General features: G+C 45.0%; 1 pseudogene; it reads left to right on the forward strand.

The window, feature by feature from the left end:
- Positions 1–2: 2 nt before the first annotated feature.
- Positions 3–1414, forward strand: LOC105518651 (annotated as a pseudogene).
- The last annotated feature ends 5454 nt before the right edge of the window (positions 1415–6868 follow it).

Raw genomic sequence — 6868 nt, forward strand, 5'->3', positions numbered from 1 at the left:
CGTGGCGCAACCTGTCCCACCCCGACCTCAGCACCAGGCAGTCCAGAGCTCGGCGGAGAAGCGGCTCGCGCTGTGGCAGATCTGCGAGTGGATGGTCAAGAGCGTGCCCTGCTTCAAGGATGAGGGCGACAGCAATAGCTCGGCCGGCTGCAATAATTCACTTCCTCATCTTCTGTTCCTACACAGCAAGTTGACTGGCGGGCAGAACGAAGGAACTGGAAGAAGTGTTCAGTGGATGCTGGATCCAGAGGGCTGCAAGGGTGGGAGATGTCTTAAGACAAGAGCTGCATCCATGGACAGCAACAGCAAATGCATTCAGAGCCTAAGCCGAGCTGCCACGAAAAAAGCACCCCTGCAGTCTAGCCAGGGGAATGCCGGAGACAGCCCTGGACCCCAATTTTCCAAATGGTCTGAAAGCCCTGGCTCTCACAGCAATGATGACCTTGATAGCTGGAGTATATTTCACCCTGGGACTAGCTCAATTGCTAGTACTATTACTGGGAGACTTTCACCTATTATAGCCTAAGGAGAAGGTCTTGGAGATGGGGACGTGCATTCTGCAGGGTACCCGCCATCTGCGGCAAAGATGCCCCTACTTCACCCAGTCTGAGACAAGCAATCCTGAAACATGGAAAACTTTTTGGGTGATCTCAATCTTATCTCGTCACCAACATCATTAACTGTGTCGACCCAGTCGGCACCTGGCTCCGTGATGCAGCAGACGCCATGCTACTCATTTGTGCCACCAAACACCAGTCTGAATTCAACCAGCCAGACTACAAAAAATAGACGTAGGGCGGGTCTTCCATGAGCCCTTTGCCCCAGATGCCTATGCAAATGCTCCAGGACCACAAATCAAGTTATGGAGCTGTGAGTCCACGTCTAACTGTGCAGCAGGACTCCTGGAGGAGTTGCTGACTTCTGACTCTCCTCCCCATGACATTGTGACACCAGCGGATCCTGGAGTAGCCCAACCCAACAGCCGGGTTCTGGGCCAGAATATCATGATGGGCCTTAATTCAGCCATGTCAGCCTATGGCAGCCAAGCGTCTGGATACAAAATGAGGCATGCCAGCTCCCATATCCACCCTGGGCATGCTCAGCAGACGTCTGCAGTTTATGGCCGTGCCCCGTCTCACATGGGAAAGATCACGCCCCACGCGTCAGGTGTGCACCACCTGATCCCAGTGAAGACACCTTTACCAGTTCCTCTGCCCCACCCCATGCAGATGAGTGCCCTGGGCGCTACTCCTCAGTGAGCCACTGCAGTGTCTATGGCAGAATGGGCCTCCTCCACCAGGAGAGGCTCCCAAGTGACTTGGACGGCATATTCATTGAGCACTTGGACTGTGACATGGAATCCATCATTCTGAATGACCACATGGATGGAGACACATTGGATTTTTCAGCTTGACAATGTTTTGTCTCAGCCAAAGCTCCTCACACAGTGTCAATGACAAGGACACATAGCGTCAAGCTAAGAACTGGTGAGCACGCTACACTTAAAAGTACTTCATCAGCCGGGCATGGTGGCTCCTGCCTGTAATTCCAGCACTTTGGGAGGCTGAGGCAGGCGGATCATGAGGTCAGGAGATCCAGACCAACCTGGTCAACATGGTGAAACCCTGTCTCTACAAAAAATACAGAAATTGCTTGGGTATGGTGGTATGCGCCTGTAATCCCAGGTACTCTGGAGGCTGAGGCAGGAGAATCTCTTGAACCTGGGAACCGGAGATTGCACCGCTGCACTCCAGCCTGGCAACAGAGCGAGACTCCGTCTCAAATAAAAAATAATAATAATAATAATAATTCAGATTGTCTGACAGCAGAAACTGAGAGAAGCAGTCCAAAGATGTCCTTCACCAATTTCCTTTTAGTTTTCTTGGTTAAAAAAAAAATCATAATCTCCCTTTTTCCTTTCATGAGACTTGGCACCAAAGACTTTTTTCCTGTGCAGGATGTTTGCCGGATGCATGCAGGTTATGTGTGGCTGTAGATATTAACCGAGCCATTGGAAATTTCATTATGATGAAGTGCCAGACTCCCTACACCATATAACTGCAGCAAAGACTTTCAGGTCCTGATGTGCTTTAACTTTTGTATATAATATAAGTAGTAAATACAAATTGTGTGTGGTTTTAGATTTTTAAAATATCCATTTGGTTTAAGGAAAGTTTATGCTGTTGTTGTAATACGGTGCTGGTCTCGTCTTAATAAGTTACTAAGTTACTTTTTTTTTTTTTCGCACTACCTGTTTTCTGCAGATCACAAAGAACTGAATCTGCATTCTGCACCTCCACTGAATAACTTTGGGCCTGTTCACGTTGTCACAGAATTCACATGAGAACCAAGTAGCCTGTTATCAATCTCCTCAATTAATGGACTTGTCAGACTTTCATAGTTATATGCAGAAGATTGAAGCTGGACCCATTTCTTGCACAATACACAAAAATCAACTCAGGATGGATTGAAGACTTAAATGTAAAACCCAAAACTATAAAAACCCTGGAATACAACCTAGGCAACATCATCCTGGACATAGGGATGAGCCAAGATTTCATGACAAGACACTAAAAGCAATCGTGACAAAAGCAAAAATTGCCAAGTGGGATCTAATTAAACTAAAGAGCTTCTGTGCAGCAAAAGAAACTATCAACAGAGTAAGCAGACAACCTACAGAATGAGAGAAAATATTTGCAAATTATGCATCTGACAAAGGTTTAATATCCAGCATCTATAAGGAAGCTAAACAAATTTACAAGAGAAAAGCATACAACCCTATTAAAAGTGGGCAAAGGACATGAACAAACATTTCTCAAAAGAAGACATACATGGGGCCAACAAGCAAATGAGAAAAAGCCCATCACTGATCATTAAAGAAATGCAAATCAAAACCACAATGAGATACTATCTGAAACCAGTCAGAATGGTGATTATTAAAAAGACAAAAATAATGGATGGTGGCGAGGTGGTAAAGAAAATTTAGCACTTATACACTGTTGGTGGGAGTGTAAACAAGTTCAACCGCTGTGGAAGACAGTGTGATTCCTCAAAGAGCTAAAAGCAGAACTATCCTTCAATCCATTGCAGCACAACTCACAATGGCAAAGACATGGAATCAACCTAAATGCCCATCAATGACAGATTGGATAAAGAAAACGTGGTACATATACACCATGGAATACTATGCAGCCATAAAAAAGGATCAGATCGTGTTTTTGGCGGGAACATGGATGGAGCTGGAGGCTATTATCCTTAGCAAACTAACGCGAGAATGGAAAACTAAATACCGCATGTTCTCACTTATAATTGAGAGCTAAATGGTAAGAAGCAAACAACAGACTCTGAGGTTTACTTGAAGGTGGAGAGTGGGAGGAGGGAGAGGAGCAGAAAAGATAGCTATTGAGTACTGGGCTTAATACCTGGGTGATGAAATAATCTATATGACAAACCCCTGTGACATGATTTTACCTATGTTAAAAAAAAAATGCCCTGACATGCACCCCGAACCTAAAATAAATGTGAAAAAATATTAATATAAGGATACATTGTTTCTGTAATATAGATATATGGAATATATTTAGGTAATCGATATGTTACTTGGAAAGTTCTGATCTGACAAACTGATGAAGTCTAAATTAATGAGCAAATGTTGCATCCCAGTGAGCAGTAAATCAGCAGAACATCATAGGAGGACAAGGGCACTTACAACGGAAACCATTCTCCAAACTTACTACTTGGACTGTTCAGCTGCTGGATAGATGCTTCCAAAACCCCAGCCACCCACCTGAAAATTCTTACATTCAGCCCCTAAGAGTTCTAATTTATAACTAATTTTAAACGACACATTCCATTTGGCTTTAGTTTGGGAATAATCATTCAGTAAAAACTGTATGTTTTATGGGAACAAACCAGCCTGGCATTATACTTGGCCTCTCATTGAGGTAGGCACAGCCGGGCAGTGTGACCAGAGATGGCCATGCCCTCCTGCATTCTGCCTCCACAGTTTAGTGACAGTGCGGTTCCACCTTCCTGTTCCCATACTCTCTGAGAAGCACCTGATGACGCTGATGTACTTACAGACACGAGACCAATCTTTGCTATAACTGTTTCAAGCCATAAATGTACGTAAATTATGAAACAGACAACAGACAATAGACTGTGAGCATGTATTGATTTTCCCACCTTTTTTGTTTTGTTTTCTTTTGTTTTTGTTTTAGCTTAACTTGAGCATACACTGGGAATTTCCCAATTAAAAAATAATAATAATAACCTAGTTTGGCAGAGGCACCAATCCTTTCAGAAACGTCTCTCAGTAACCACACAGGCAGGGTCTCCAGAGCCTCCTTCCATGGCACAGCTGCCGGAGGTTCCCCCTTTAAATGAGACTTGCTCAAGGGACGGACCCCATTTGGAGAGAACCTTCATCAAAACACGCTTGCTTGCACACTGTACAGAAATTTATTTTTCTGATTAGAAAAATTCATATTTAAAAAAATAACAAAATTCAGGGTATTCTATAGAAATAAAACCTGAAAAAGCCACAACTCAGGGATAACCATCCATATTTGGTGAGCAAATCTCCAGTTTGTTTCCTGTTGAGCTTTCCCTGAGCCAATATGTCTACGTCCTTAGTTGTGATTTTACTATAGATAAACACTTAAATTATACTTTTACGACTTTGATTCTGTGTCATGAAATTGGGTAGTTTTTTTGTTGTTGAATTGTAGGAGGATTTTTAAAAATATATTCTAGATATTAGTCAATTATCAGGCATGGGATTTGCTAACAGTTTCTTGCATTATGTGGGTTGCCTTTTTACCCTGTTGATAGTATCCTGTGATGTATCAGTTTGTTAAATGTTTTAATCATGAGAAGGTGTTGAATTTTGTCCAATACTTTTTTTGCATCAATTGAGTTAATCATGTAGTTTCCCGCCCTCCCTTTATTCTGTTAATAAGGAGGATTTTTTCTTCTCAATGCTGTTTTTGTATTTGTAGTAGACATGGGGTTTCACCATGTTGGCCAGGCTGGTCTTGAACTCCTGACCTCAAGCCATCTGCCTGCCTCAGCCTCCCAAAGTGTTGGGATTACAGGTGTGAGCCACCATGCCTGGCCAGAGGCCCCTTTCCTTGAGGCCAGTGGTGCACAGTGTTTCTGGAACTCCACCTTCTTTTAAAGGGCTCACCTGATTAAGTCAGGGCCACCCAGGATAATTTTTCTTTTGATTAATCAAAATCAACTGACCAGGAACCTCAATCACAGCTGCGCAATCTGTTGTTCCGTAAAATGTGGCATGGTTGTGGGAGTGACATGCCATCACGTTCACTCAGAGGCAGGTGGCCTACAGCGCGTGTGCACCGGGTGGGAATCTTGGGGCCCATGTTCGAGTTCTCCCTATGACAGTTACAGGCCTGAAACCAAATAAGACAGAGTCTCCCAGCAAAACAGGCTTTCCAACTTCCTTACGTGTCTTCGTTTTTGTAACTTGTTGAAAGAAGCTCCTGGGATGGGATGATAGGGGTCCTGTCCTTCCTCCTTGCTGTGTGGCCGTGCTGGCTTCCTGTGTCCACTTGGCACCCTCAGGCTAGGTGGGCACGCCAGTTGTGTTGCACCAGGGTGACTGGGAGACAGGCTGCCTCTACCAGCGCTCAGCCCCGGAGGTGCTCCTGGCGCAGGTGCCAGGCTCTGTTCTCTTCCTCCAGCCTGCTCTTTCAGTTCCTGAGGATTTCCTATTTGTATGTTTAGACACTAAAAGTTTCTATTAACATGTGCTCACTATGGAAAATTTAGACACACCTAAGAAGAAAAATTAACATAAATGAACTTAAAGAAGATGAAAAGCACTCTCAACCATGTCATGCGTGTTGATAATATTTTGTTTGAACTTTGGAGACTCTTTTCATAGATACTTTATTTGTCTTATTTTTATTTTTTATTTTTTTGAGGTAGGGGTCTATGCTATTTTGCCCAAACTGGCCTCGAATACCTGGGCTTAAGCTATCCTCACGCCTCGGCCTCCTGCATAGCTGGGATTACAGGGGTGCACCGCCCTACTCAGCTATAGGAGCTATGTTTTAATAAGAATATTTGCATTATGTTTTGTAAGTTACCTTTTCAAAAACACTCAGCTTGGCTAGAAAGATTCTATAGTAAAAAGAAAAAAAAATTCAGCAAATGTGCTTTAATGCCAATGCATTCATTTCTACATCTTTTTCTTTTTCAATTTTATGAAGTTGTAAACAAAGACCGATAGGCCATGCGGGGGTAGGGGAAAGGTCGCCCTTCAGAACGCCACCAATGGGCCCTATGACCGTGGTTTTTTTTTTTTTTTTTTTTTTTGGTAACCGTTCGCAGCTCCCTCTAGGAACCTTCAGACGCTGTAAAAGGAGTGCAGTTGTCCGCGAGTCTTTCCAAATTCTTGGGTCGCTGCCGCACACGTGACCACTTGGGGGCGCTCAGGACTCCACTGCGGCGCGGCTCTGGGCCCGGCAGATGCGCGATGCAGGCTTGGCGCTGTGCAGATCGCGCTGCACAGGGTCCGTCGCCCCGGGATCTCCGCGCTAAGGTCTTGAAGCTGCAGGCGCAGCGGAGCCCCGGCCCAGGGCTGCAGGAGGAGCGGGGACCTGGGCCCGTCGGGAACCTCAGGCTGGTCCCCGAGGAGCGAGGGTAGCCTTAGCACGCGCCTTGCCTCCCTGTGTCCCACGACCAGCCCCGGGGCAGGACGCTCTCAGTGGGGAGAAAAAAACAGCGCACACCATTTTTGTTCCATTGTTTGGACGAACTCTAGATTATAGTAGTCCGAGCGGGCGGACTGCTTGAGCCCAGGAGTTTGAGACCAGCTTGAGAAACATGGTGAGACCCCGAC

The sequence above is a fragment of the Colobus angolensis genome, unplaced genomic scaffold, assembly GCF_000951035.1.
Source record: "Colobus angolensis palliatus isolate OR3802 unplaced genomic scaffold, Cang.pa_1.0 Scaffold325, whole genome shotgun sequence".
Lineage (NCBI taxonomy): Eukaryota > Metazoa > Chordata > Mammalia > Primates > Cercopithecidae > Colobus > Colobus angolensis.